Here is a 14,636-nt window from a genome sequence, read left to right as displayed (position 1 = left end):
TCATCAGTACGAATGCTAAGCCCGATACACAAATATCACTCAACTGAAGTCTAACACTCGTCTTACTATATCGTCACGTCGAGAACGGTAAAGATTAACTTTCATCAGTCGACTGACTGAGGAATACTTCAGTCTCTACCTCACGAATTATCAAACTTCCAAAACTGAAACAATCTAATAGCGTTAGCGTCCAGACAACTATAGCAAAAGCACTCTAGAGCGACTCGAGGGCAACTAACTAACTGAACATTTCCATATACGAGTTACATTGTAGTGGCATTGAATTTCCTTTTAGATGAGGCTACAACTTTCTTCCATGGTAAATGTTATCTTTGACTGAATTACTTTCTTGGATTTAACCTTCGTTCATATGATTTTGAATTTTTTCTATAGATGTTTGATAAAGAATCTATGATAATCCTTTCCTTTATCTCCCCTTTTTGTGTGCTGTTCCGAGTATTTGAATAATATAGGTGTTAATCAAAATATTAGCAGTGTAGATTTTATCGCCAATTGTTGCCGTCACTGTCAAGATGACTCACTTCCCTACTTTAAGTTTCCATAAAGTTTGTTAATTGATGTTTTCTATCCTTGGGGCGTTACAGTGTCTTACTGTGTTAAACGTGAAACATAAGATTATACCTCATACTGAGTAGATTATGACAGTGTTTTAAATTTATAAATTCGGTCAGCAATTATATAAAATATTCAACATAAAATTGTTTTGTCGCTGAAAGTCGTCGGAAACGCAAATAGGGTCACCGTCCACCCGGTTAGTCGTTTAGTAATACAGATGCTTCTTTAAAATATGTCTCAGTACGAGAAGGGTGCAACATCGCAATGAATACAGGAGACTACTAGCGTAATTAAAAGAGAAACGACATTGGTTAAAAGAGAAACGAGAAGAGTGAAAAGACAGAGTTGAAAGGTACTCCTTGGAAATTTAGCGTAGGATATCCACGTAGATTAAGAAGAACTTGTACAATACTAAAAACTCTCAATAAAGACGAGAAATACACCCTACTATGGAATAAAATCTCCGATGAAAAAAGGCTAAACTACTTCCGAAACCTACGGGTAGGGGAAGAAGAAAATATTTTAACACTCAATCACATTTGAATGTAGATCCAGTATCGTTAGAAAAACTGGAAGACGCAATAGGGGCCATGAGGACGGAATTTTACAGATAATGTTTGTAAATACTATAAGTCTGTGTCCATATTCCGCAAGTCGGGTGGAGCTCATTAGTCTTACCTGTACCGAAAAAACGAGACCGAAATGACTTACGTAACTACAGACGTGTAAGTGTACTAAACTTTTGGTGCAGAATACTTTCCTAATAGATGAAACGCTTGAACAGCGAGTTTTCTTAAAGAAAAACGAAATGGATTTAGATGAGGAAGACCGCGTATGGACAATGTTTTCTCGGTAAATGAGATAATAGAAAGTCATAGGGAATTTAATCTGCAAACGTGAAACCGCTTATCTCTTCGTGTTTACAAACATGAGTAGCCAAATGAGACGTGCGTTGTGAAAAGGTCTTCGTTCTGGTGGTGAGGTCTAAGTTATGGAAAATTTAGAAGAGAATGGCATTCCTCAGCATTTAATAAGTTCAGTTCAGAGTTTGTATGCTGACAAAAATATCAAGATACTCGTCGGCTCATCCATTAACACAGGAATGAGGAGACTCACCCAAGGAGTGCGACAGGAGTATTCTACATCGTCCATATACACTGCCAATAAACGGCAAATAAAATGGAAGATTCCTACATGCAATACTCTTAATATTTAAGACATTTCTTTTGGCAGATGACTAAGTTACACTGGCGGACACGAAGGGGAACATACAATGAGCTGTTAGTTGCTTACATATGATTACAAAATAACGTTATTTAACCGGATCTACAAGATAAAATAAATCATGATCTTTTATAGAAACGAACGACGCAGAGATAAAATCATAATAACACACTGGAAGAAGTCCACAGAATAAACTGTCTGGGCTGTGATATCTCTTATGCCTATGTTAATGATCCTTAAAGAAACTGCAAAAGTACTTACAAATTTTATTTAAGAACGCTCCTGAACAAAACGAGGAAAGAGGTAGAACATAAATTCTATACTAGTATGACTGTGCGCTATGAACCTGAAAAATGTACTTAAACGATTAAACAATTACAGAGAATTAAAGCGGAAGAAATGAGACTTATAAGACTTTTGGCAGGATAAAAATTACACTATAATAAGTACAGTGAGATAAGAGAGGAACTCCAGGTTTTAGGAATAGTAGAAAGGAATTGCATGACCATCTACTATGTTTGGATCAAACCCAGATACCAAGAAAATATATGGTTAGAGATGTAACGGTAGAAGAAGTAACTGGCAGTGTTGTTTTCTGTTGCATTTACAAATGTAAAGTTCTCAGTCACAGGATACTCACATTCGTTTTGTAGCCGATGAGTTGTTTAAAAAACTGCCATCTGTTCACAGCTAATTTCTTTCGTTTCTAGGGATCTTAATCTCAGTATTAATTGACTTGTTTGTTAAGCATTGTAAGACACAAGGGTAATCATGTGTCTGTCTCTCTAACCTAATGTTACTTTAGTAAATGGTCCCTGCTGAAAGAGTAGTATTATGTCGAACTGGAGAGATCGGTTATGATATAAAAAAATAAGTGAATTTAAGCGAAATTCCGGGAATCATTATAACTATTATGTGCTACTGTGCATTTGTCCCAAAAGATGATAAATCAAGATCCCAGTATATATTACTGTTGTATGAATTTACTTTAAACAAGATGAAAAGCAAACAGAATATAACACGATAGCTATGTTCAGTTTTGCATTTTAGGTTAGTGTAAGGAAGAATGGAAATTACCTGCTAGAGCAATGTGCGTAGTGTTCGTACTGCAGCAAGAATAGCAGAGTTTGCTTATGTGCCGGCGCCTATTAAGCCCCCTGTATGCGATCAAACAATCTGACAAACTTCCATAGATCGTCAAATTTTTCGGTAATGTTCGGCTTTGCTTGAAGTGTTTTTTAAACGTACTGTGTATGACGTCTCTGAGAGTAACTTTGATTGACAGCCTATTTGACAAGATGTCAGACGTTGTTTTTTGTTGATGTATCGGCGAGCAAAGTTAGTGAGAAAGAGTTTCTTACTCCGTATCGTGAGTTGCGATCTAAACAGAGTACGGATGAAAACAAATGAGCACTGGCAGTTACCAAAATGATAAAGGTGTTACATCTGTCCCAAGCACATATGAGCGCTGTTTGGAAAGTAAGGTACGATCGCGCGCGAAATGGAAACCACAGTGAAGATACTATTCAGATTTGCACAGATATGTTGAGCAGTGTCTCAAAAATGCACGCCGCTCTTTTCAGTTCTTAGTACACAGTGAGCACATTAAAGTGCCTAGAAGGTACTGTCTCCCGCCAAGTACGAGGACCTGTGAGAGATAACATGCGTTTTCCTTTCCATGAGCCAGCCGCTTCGACCGAGCGGTTTTATGCGCCTCAGTCTGGAACCGCACGAGCGCTACGGTCGCAAGTTTGAATCCTACCTCGGGCATGGATGAGTGTGATGTCCTCAGGTTAGTTAGGTTTAAGTAGTTCTAAGTTCTAGGGGACTGATGCCCTCAGATGCTAAGTCCCATTGTGTTTAGAGCCATTTGAGAGCCTTTTTCATGACAAACTCTGACATACTCTGAAGGGGCACAGACGATGCTCCTGCAGCATTTTCGACTACACTCACAAACAACATTGAAGCTTTGACTTTGATATTGGTAACTCCAAATCCTCCACGGGGACAGGGACTCGTTACCACTTCATAACGGTGTCGAAAAATATAACTTTTCACTAGGAAACGACCGGATAACTGCGTCAATATAGGATCCGTACTTTGTGAGGAAGTCTAAAGGAATGGGGTTCGTGCTCTTTAATTGCCGCTTGAATACGACCTGTCACCTCCCGCCCGTTGGGTGCAGCCACTTTCATCGAGCAGCGATCGATAATAGCTCCCAACGATCTGTTGCGTCCATCCCCCGTTGTATATCACATGAAAACTTGGCGAAAATCCCGCAGTGGAAACACAGTGCATTTCCGTTCATTGATGCGGGCCCAGAAAGAATACAAGAGATCCAATATGTCCTTCAAGAAGGATACAGGTATGCCATCGATATAATGTAGCAATGCCATGACATCATCTGTGTACAGTCGCACCGAGAAGTTTTCGCCCATTATCTTCTAGCCACATAATTAATCAGCAGTAGATAGTTAATCATCAGAGGTTCATGGGACAAAAGGGAGGTGGAGAGGGGCTCCCCTGCGATAAGACTCGTCGGGCTGTGATCAGGGGGGTAAGGTTTCCATTCACCATGACAGATGCTTGAATACCAGTAAAAAGATTAGATAGTATTTTACATGCAGTATGACTGAGACCGATCGCCTCGAGCAGCTGTATCAAGAAGCTGTGACTGATGCAGTCAAATTCTCTTTTGAAAGTGATGAAAATTAAGGCTCCAGAAACAGAAGTCGCTGCAGCCGCCGAGATGACGTACCGGCATTCCACTACATGAGTCAGGATAGTGCGCTCAGGCACATAAAAATATCAACAAACGTCTATTAACCACCCGGGAGATAATTTTGACATTGAAATTAAAATGTGTGAACGTTCGGCATTTCTCTGTGTCTGGACATCCGTTTGTCTTTGGAATCATGACAATTTTATCGACCTTGACACGGAAATATATCCCTCTGCATCACTTCATTCACCAGTGCCATAATGGCATCACCTGCAAGAGGCTAAAACTTTACATAAAAATTTCTTAAGAGTACCGTCAAGTCCCGTCTATTTTTGGGATAGTACATTCATCATTTAATGCAGGAGTAACTAAGCAGTCCAGGATAGGAGTAAAATCATCAGGAAAAATGGTATCAGTATCACGAAAGTCATAAAGATCGGTAAAGCAATTAAAGATCTCTCTGGAAATATCACGTTGGGACGTCAGCACGTGGCATCAGTGTGAGCGTCGCGATACATCGTCTTTTTCGACGCGGCCGCAATCGGATAAGATGGTATAAGGAAGTCAATTCATCCTGTAGGAATGAGCGGGATTTTTATCGCTCCGTGGGTCTCTTTAGCTAAAGAAGATTAACATGGCAGACACCCCTAATCCGTAAGGGAGCTTGGTGGTACCTTCATAAAGTTGTCGTAAGGCGGAACAATAAAATTCCTGGGGCTACTAGAGACCCTACGCCCTCTCAGCGCCGTAACACACTGCCGTTTTCCGGAGCAACGGTTTTTCATCCCCTGGACCCTATTCCATACACGAAGGATAACGGTCCTGGGAGCGTAAGCTACCGGGCCAAACGTCTCGAACGATAATCTCAATGAAAGGGGCGTTCAAGAGAGATGTGTTGAACATCCAGGGAAGGCAAAACAGTTTTACTGCTTGCGGAATATGATTTAAGGTTACAACTACGGGGTTTAATCCACAGGACGCAAAACACAACTAAAATCCCCGCCCTCTTCGTAAAAATCGCGCTGGATCGCTGGAATTATCAGACCCAGATGAGGAATAAAGACGAATTAAAGTATGGTCACATAAAGTGCCGCCTATTCCCTGGCCGGTATCAAGAACATCGAAATCAATCAGTGAAATTCCCTCTCTTTATCGCAGTGCTAGTGCTCGGAAAAGAAAGTGATCAAATAACACTTATTGCAAAAATAACACGTCTACAGTTGAATCGTAAATAAACGGTCGCAGCGCCGCAATTCTACACTCCTGGAAATGGAAAAAAGAACACATTGACACTGGTGTGTCAGACCCACCATACTTGCTCCGGACACTGAGAGAGGGCTGTACAAGCAATGATCACACGCACGGCACAGCGGACACACCAGGAACCGCGGTGTTGGCCGTCGAATGGCGCTAGCTGCGCAGCATTTGTGCACCGCCGCCGTCAGTGTCAGTCAGTTTGCCGTGGCATACGGAGCTCCATCGCAGTCTTTAACACTGGTAGCATGCCGCGACAGCGTGGACGTGAACCGTATGTGCAGTTGACGGACTTTGAGCGAGGGCGTATAGTGGGCATGCGGGAGGCCGGGTGGACGATCCGCCGAATTGCTCAACACGTGGGGCGTGAGGTCTCCACAGTACATCGATGTTGTCGCCAGTGGTCGGCGGAAGGTGCACGTGCCCGTCGACCTGGGACCGGACCGCAGCGACGCACTGATGCCCGCCAAGACCGTAGGATCCTACGCAGTGCCGTAGGGGACCGCACCGCCACTTCCCAGCAAATTAGGGACACTGTTGCTCCTGGGGTATCGGCGAGGACCATTCGCAACCGTCTCCATGAAGCTGGGCTACGGTCCCGCACACCGTTAGGCCGTCTTCCGCTCACGCCCCAACATCGTGCAGCCCGCCTCCAGTGGTGTCGCGACAGGCGTGAATGGAGGGACGAATGGAGACGTGTCGTCTTCAGCGATGAGAGTCGCTTCTGCCTTGGTGCCAATGATGGTCGTATGCGTGTTTGGCGCCGTGCAGGTGAGCGCCGCAATCAGGACTGCATACGACCGAGGCACACAGGGCCAACATCCGGCATCATGGTGTGGGGAGCGATCTCCTACACTGGCCGTACACCACTGGTGATCGTCGAGGGGACACTGAATAGTGCACGGTACATCCAAACCGTCATCGAACCCATCGTTCTACCATTCCTAGACCGGCAAGGGAACTTGCTGTTCCAACAGGACAATGCACGTCCGCATGTATCCCGTGCCACCCAACGTGCTCTAGAAGGTGTAAGTCAACTACCCTGGCCAGCAAGATCTCCGGATCTGTCCCCCATTGAGCATGTTTGGGACTGGATGAAGCGTCGTCTCACGCGGTCTGCACGTCCAGCACGAACGCTGGTCCAACTGAGGCGCCAGGTGGAAATGGCATGGCAAGCCGTTCCACAGGACTACATCCAGCATCTCTACGATCGTCTCCAAGGGAGAATAGCAGCCTACATTGCTGCGAAAGGTGGATACACACTGTACTAGTGCCGACATTGTGTATGCTCTGTTGCCTGAGTCTATGTGCCTGTGGTTCTGTCAGTGTGATCATGTGATGTATCTGACCCCAGGAATGTGTCAATAAAGTTTCCCCTTCCTGGGACAATGAATTCACGGTGTTCTTATTTCAATTTCCAGGAGTGTATGAACGGAACTTATTCCATTCACATTCAAGGTGCTATAGGACTGCTCGTCTGCTGTGTGCTGATTCTTTATATATTTTTAATTTATATTGAACCTGTGTGACTATCTCCTCACGTTACCTTAGAGAATTTTACTCGATTTTGGGTCCTGGCTGCTAATATACCAGGCGCATAAGGAATGGTATCTATATTTTGACCCTTAGTTGAATAACAATTATTTTTGAAATGTGCGCAACGGAAACTGGTGCGAGTTTCTCTAAGATAACGCGTTCTGGGGAGGTTGAACTCAAAGCCGTCCTATAGCAGCTGGTAGTCTATCTAAATTCACATTTCAGATTATTTCTGTCTTTCATTAACTTTAGAAAATCGGACTGAATAAGATACATCCTACCCAGTTCATGTGCCAGGTGATTGGGGACTATTTCTTAACTGAAATGCTGACTCTCATTCAATAGATTTATTTTCTACTTCGATGAAAACTTTAGAATCCGACATTACAATTTTTCTTTAGTTACAAAACTTCAGCGTTACCTCTCATGGGTAGGACAATGACAAAACGAAAACGCTACACGAATAATTTCATATATGACACATAATTTCATAATAACACAAAAAATATATGATACATAATTTCATAATAACACAAAAAATACATAAGTGGGCCACACCGTCTTTAGCGGAAAATCGTCATTCATTCTTTAAGACTCACTTATCGTCATGCATGAATTACACCACTAGAAATTTAAGGTAGGCCACTGCTGAAGGTAGATAACCTCTATCAGAGAAAAGATTCTGGGCAAAAATGATGTACTATTGGCGCCAAAATAAACTGTGAACTGAACTCACAAAGAAAGTACCAAAAATAATTAAATTTCTCGATCTACCATCCGATACGCAATCTGCACTCATTGAGCTAAAAGTGAAGCTTATAACTCGGGAAATAGCTACATGAACTGATGGTTCCTGTTGCATGCTCACTACCACACAGCAAAATTTCACAAAAACATTTCAGAGAAAACTATTGCAAATAAATTAAAACCGTAACCTGTACCGATGAAGGTATGTTGAATGCGTGCTATGAGCATACCCTGTCGTAAATTTTTAGCCATATTACCTCATTTCTATCTCACCAAATCTGCGAGCTGCTGTGCTCCCGCGTCCGGTCCGTCTCATGGCTGGCCCCACAGTGCTCTCCACGCACCAAAATCCGACCAACGTTCCTATTCAGACGCGGTGGTGGGGAGACTCACCTCACCCCCGCACCAACTTTGTAACCGACCCCCGTGGATGTTTTCATCTTTGCCTGCTGCTCTGGCCTACCTGTCGTTATTCTTGTAATGTTGGCAATGACTGCTATTCCCTTAAGCTGTTCCCTTTGGTCCATGCTCCCGCTACATTTGACTTCCATTCATGCCCATGCACCCTCATACAGAATGGAACAAGGAGTATACATATAAACTGCGTGTGACCTCTTTGTGAAATGATGAAAAGAAATAAACAAATGCGTCAAATATTCCTTTCACACAGCGAAGTATTGAAGCTGCTAGCAATCAAAGAAAAACTTATATCTCGATATAGAAAATATAATTACTTCCTACTGTAACCTGAGGCAAAACGAAAGTAACGCCTCAAAGGTAGGAAACGCATAGTCCTGCGTCCAGTTGTTACCAAAACAGTTTGTTTGATTACTTCCAAGCGACCTCTGAAGTCACAGTCCATGGCAGAGTCAACTGATGAATGAGAGTGTAAATAGGTGGATCTCTCTCTTCCACCTTGATCCTGTTTTTTTCTTTCTTTCTTTTTTCGCAACACCGCACGCGCTGATTGAAAACGCTGTTTGTTGCGGCTTCGCGGGATGCCGACTGCCGTACAGGGCAACGTGGGAGGGTCACGCTTAATTTCACTATCAAGTGCGGAGAACACACTCCATTCCACCGCGGCTGGGTGGTGCGCCTCATGAGAATCAAAGGAAATGCAAACAAGATATTTCTTTGACCGTCACCACGTGTTCCACTGGCACACTTGGGCCGGTCTGGGTCTGCTCAGCGGCGACCTGTCGCATGCTTTCCCCAATCTGGGGGCGCAGAAGAAGGGCGGGAATGTGTTATAGACTCACTGAGGCCCAACTAGTCCGTCTATATAATACGGAGCTCCCGAAGAAGAGCTCACAAACTCGGGAGTATACATCTGAGGGGGTGATGGAAGCCTTCGAATCTTCAACAGCAGCTGGCAAGTTATCATTCGCTTTGAGCTCTGGAAAGGTAGAGACCTTCTCCAACGGGATCAGCAGAGCGGAAAAGGAAAGAATAATCGTCTGACTCCTCACCATCTTGCATCCCTCTACGCTTACTTTGCATTGGAGGTGGCGGCGACGCGGGAGCTACAGCAGCAAAGTCTCACACGAGCTTCACAGTGGAAATTCACTAATTCCGTCAAGGAATGGCTCATGCTGCCCCTACAAAACTTGATTAGTCACAATGGATTTCGTTTGAGGAATGAGATCCGCTAATGTTAACCTATGACGATGTTCATAATTAAATTTTAAGACGGTGACGAGAAGCGGGCAATTTGTGTGGAGGTATCCACTCTCATTATACCTAAAACAGGTCCCTTGTAGTCCTGTGTCAATTATATGCTTCCGGTTTCCACACACCTGCAAATGAGAGGGATATTTTACCACCATGTGGAAGAACCGAACACCACAATGAACTGCTGAGCGGACCAATGTTCCAGCCGTATATTCATTGCGTTCGCAAACGGAAGCACGGTGATGTGGAGAAGACTGTCATCAGCTTTGGGCGAAGATTAAATACCCTGACTTTCGTATACTCCACCTCCACGTTCGCCAAAATAACCGCACCTGTCAGAACCACCGCGATGAGTGAAAGGGACTTCTTGTTCGTCCCCGTCAACCTGAAGCGGGTCTACAAACTTGACATAAACCACATACGATTCTAAATCAAACTTGATCTTGTCTGGAAGAAAATCGTCAATTTCTAACGAACTTCGCAGCACATGCCGTGTGGACTTGTCAAAACTAAAACTGACGATACCTGTGCATGGAATGTTCCTGGGAGCCATGGGTGAAACCACGACGCATGACAATTCCGCATCAAAACTGAGTCACAAACTCTAGACGCTGAGAGATAAACAGCGATGCGACTCATGCAAGGACTCACACAACACTGAAGGGAAACAAGGAAGCTCTCGCGGTACTACGATAGAGTCGGGAACAGACAGATCCAAATTCCAATTCACGACTCAACCCACTTCGTAGTCCCCCTAAAGTTTAACAGCATTGCAGAGTCTCTCCAACTGTACTACAATCAAACAAACCAGGGGATCATGCCTGAAACCCAAGCATAGGTGCCTCAATCAATGAAAGGTATGTTGTGCATCAGACGAGTAAATTTGGTAATGGCTGGCTCTGCCAAGGATCTCAAAAATTCTAAGCGAAGATCATCTAGGGGCTTGGTTTTCTATTAGATTTTCAGTATTTTTGACAGTATCGTATCTCTCATCTCATCTTCACCCACCCTGCTCTTCTGTTTCTCCAGTATTTCCTCAGGCTGGTTTATCTTATACAGACCGAGTGGACAGTGTCTTAAAAGAAGAATGTAAGAATAACAACAACAAGATAAGAATAATGAAATGTAGCCTTTTAAATCAGGCGATGCAAAGGGAATTACACTATAAAATGAGACGATAATGCTAGAAAATGAGTTTTGTTATTTGGGCAGTGAAATATCTGCTAATGGCCGAAGTACAGAGAATACAATAGAGGAGAAGGAGGATATTAATGTTTAACGTACCGACGACAATGTGGTCAGTAGAGATGCAGCACAACTCAGATTAAGGATGGAGAAGGGGATTGGCTGCACCCGTCTGAAGGAACCATCCGGACACTTGCCTTAAGCGATTTAGGAAGACCATGGAAAACCTAAATCAGGACGAATGGACATGGATCTGAACCGTTGTCCTCCCGAATGCGAGTCTATTGTGCTAACCACTGCGCTACTCTCCTCGGTGAGAGGGCAAGCAAATTATTTCTGAAGACTAGAAATCTACTAACAATGAATATAGATTTAAGTGTGAGAAAGTCTTTTTGATGTTATTTGACTGAAGGGTAGCCATGTATGGAAGTGAAATATGTGTGATAAACAGTTTGAACAAGAAGAGAATAGCGGCTTCTGAAACGAAATGCTACGGAAGAGTGCTGAAGATTTGATGGATAGTTCACGTAACTAATGAGGAGGTAATGAATAGCTCTGGGGAAACAAGAAACTTGCGGCACAGCTTGACAAAAAGAAGGGATTGGTAGACAGTACACGTTTTGAGACATCAAGGGATGGCCAATTTAGTACTGGAAATGCGGCGGAGGTAATGAAGGGAATAAAAATAGTAGAGGGGCACCAAGATATGAAAACAGTAAGCAGATTCATAAAGATATATGTTGCAGTAGTTATTCGGAGATGAAGACGCTTCCACAGGATCGAGTAACGTGGAAAGGTTTATCAAACTCGTCTTCGGACTGAAGACCACCACGACAGACCCTCTACATACTGCTTCCGTCTTTCAGCATTTCCTTTTTTGTTAAGTAATGGACTGCCGTCTGAGCTCTTTTTCTTCACACAGCTGCATCTCTTTTCTCCAAAGGTCCCTTTAATATTCTTATCGCCAACCTCTATCTTTCTGCTAGCTATGCGTTCTACTGCCTCTTATTTCTCCACTAGACAACCATGCTTATGCATTTAGCATGTTCTATCAGTCTCGCTATTTGGACGACTTTATCCCCTTTCCCCTGCTGTATTTGCGGCATTTTTAGATTTTCCCATTTCGGCAACTAAATAACGCTCCCTATGAAACTCTCAGCAATCTCTGTTTCGTTCAATTCATTCTGACCTATCTCCTAATTTTCTAAAATTTAGGGTTGAACTGATTTAATCTGCAGTTCGTAACTAATACATCATGGCCATAACCACACCTGTCCCTGGAAATTTTTACAGTCTAAAATCTGGTTTCTAAGCCTCTGTTTTACCATTCCACAATCTGTCTGAAACCTTCCAGTGTCTTTGATGGATAAAGCCGTCTTTAATGGTTACTACCAAGTATTCTGCTCTGTGCAAAAGGAGACATATTCTCCCACTAATTTTTCCTCCTTTTCATTTCCATACTACCGAATTTCAGTGAGTCATCGCAGTTAAATTATAGTCTCCCTTAACTATCTAGATTATATGCTTCATCTCGTCATAAATTGTCTCAGTGTCATCGTCATATGCAGAGCTAGTTAGTTTATAAATTTGTACTACGCAGTGGGTCTTTGCTTTGGAGTTTGTGTATGTTCGCTCCTATACTGTTCATAATACAGTACCCGAATTCCTATTTTCTTATTCATTATTAGGCGCTACAGTCTGGAACTGCGTAACTGCTACGGTCGCAGGTTCGAATCCAGCCTCGGGCATGGATGTCTGTGATGTCCTTAGGTTAGTTAGGTTTAAGTAGTTGTAAGTTCTAGGGGACTGATGACCTCAGAAGTTAAGTCCCATAGTGCTCAGAGTCATTTGAACCATTATTAGGCCTGCTCCTACTTTACCTCTGTTTGATTTTGTATTGATAACAGTACGTAGGCTGAGCCGGTTCTGGAACAATGTAGGTAACAGGATCACGTCATTTATGATGTCGCCGATGAATTAATCGATGAGACATCAAATTTTTCCCATCCCTCCCCCTCCAACGCTTCTGACATCGGCCAGTTACCCTACGTATAAAATAATGGGAACCAAAAAATTGGGGGAAAGTTCACAAATTGGCGGGGAATTCAAAATATCAGACGTTTTTCCTCCATCTCTATGATATCACTGTGGAAGTAGGGCTGCTTACCTAAACAAAAATTGGCAGGAAATTAAAACATCAAGGACGGCACATAGTCATGGTGGTGGAAGTAGGTCACTTGTGAAACTAATAATTCAAGATGGCCACTGGGCTTTCTCCTGCCGCCACTGTGGAAATGGGTCACTTACGCTAAGAATAGAATTCCCTGGAATACTGGTACAGCCTCTTTGACCTTAGAATCCAAGATGTTAGGACACAGAGAAGTAGCCAATATGCAGACCTATTTAACATGTTTTCCCCAACTATCTAGTCTAGCATTCCATAGTAATCCCTCTGACGTCACCAGGAGACAGTGGTTTAAGTTTGTACAACACATACGTCTTACTGCTTTGTGTTATTTCAATTCAAAACCGTAAGCTTGCTTTTCCCCTAAGTTTAAACAACTGTCTTTCTGATTCCACAGTTCAAACACGTTGTTTTTGTGTGCTCATTTGTTCCAAGCCATCAAGTGTTAAGTTTAAACAATACCCCTCTGAAATTAAGGTTTTCACAGTACTCCCTCTCACCATTATGGCATCACGATTTAAACAATTCCCCCGTTCCCAGAAGTTGCCTTTAGTTTCAAACTCAAGAGCTCATTCTCCTTAGTTTAAAATGACAGTGAAGTTTACTTGTCCTGTGTTTAAAACGGCGAGAAATTCAAAATCCTTTCGCACTAAGTGTGAAATAATGGAAAGCCCACTGATTTGTTACAGAGCAACACCTGAGGGGGAACCCCGTAGGGTTTCAGCATTACTGAGTACTTCTCTTAATTTTGAATCTGAATAGCTCACTGATTCAACGTGTATGGTTGTCCCAAACTCGTCCCTGTCGTGTGTAGTGGGGTAAAGGTGTAGGACAGGTATTCACATGCGTCTTTATTTAAACTCAGTAGCCTCCATATTGTGCAGGACCATGCCGGAGGATCACGGCCATTGGCCACGCCAACGCTGCTGCATCACGCCCCATACTGCCAAGAGACGGGTCCTCTACCGTAGCATCACGCCCCATACTGCCAAGAGACGGGTCCTCTACCGTAGCATCACGCCCCATACTGCCAAGAGACGGGTCCTCTACCGTAAGCCTCAGAGAGTTACAATGCGCACGCCGTATTGACAACTGACCCGCTAGACACTCCGACGGACCGTTTGGCGCTGTGCACCTGGGCAGTATGAGTCTAACCCTGCTGATAACATGTCATGACTTCTGAATGCAAGCAAATGTTCGTCAATCTCCAGTTGCTCGACTGTGCTGGATACATCGACACAGATAGATATTCATTCCACACTTACCGCACTCAATTTTACAAATGGACAGCGGTTCGCCAAATCGATGGGTGTCCAGTTCAGGTAATGAGAAAAATATTCTGGTACCTCCAATGTAACTGAGTGAAACAGCGCCGCTATTAGAAGCTGTTATAATCGTCTGTAAAAGAAATACGTGAATTACTTTTAAACTTGAACATTGCTCTAGGTTAAGAAACAATGAGACATGGGACTTATGGAAAGGCAGGATTCGGTGTTGACGGGGCTTACTCAGCTACCGTTGGTTGCCCTTTTTTTT

The sequence above is a fragment of the Schistocerca serialis genome, chromosome 8 (assembly GCF_023864345.2).
Source record: "Schistocerca serialis cubense isolate TAMUIC-IGC-003099 chromosome 8, iqSchSeri2.2, whole genome shotgun sequence".
In the NCBI taxonomy this organism is placed as follows: Eukaryota; Metazoa; Arthropoda; class Insecta; order Orthoptera; family Acrididae; genus Schistocerca; species Schistocerca serialis.
This window is presented reverse-complemented; position numbering follows the sequence as displayed.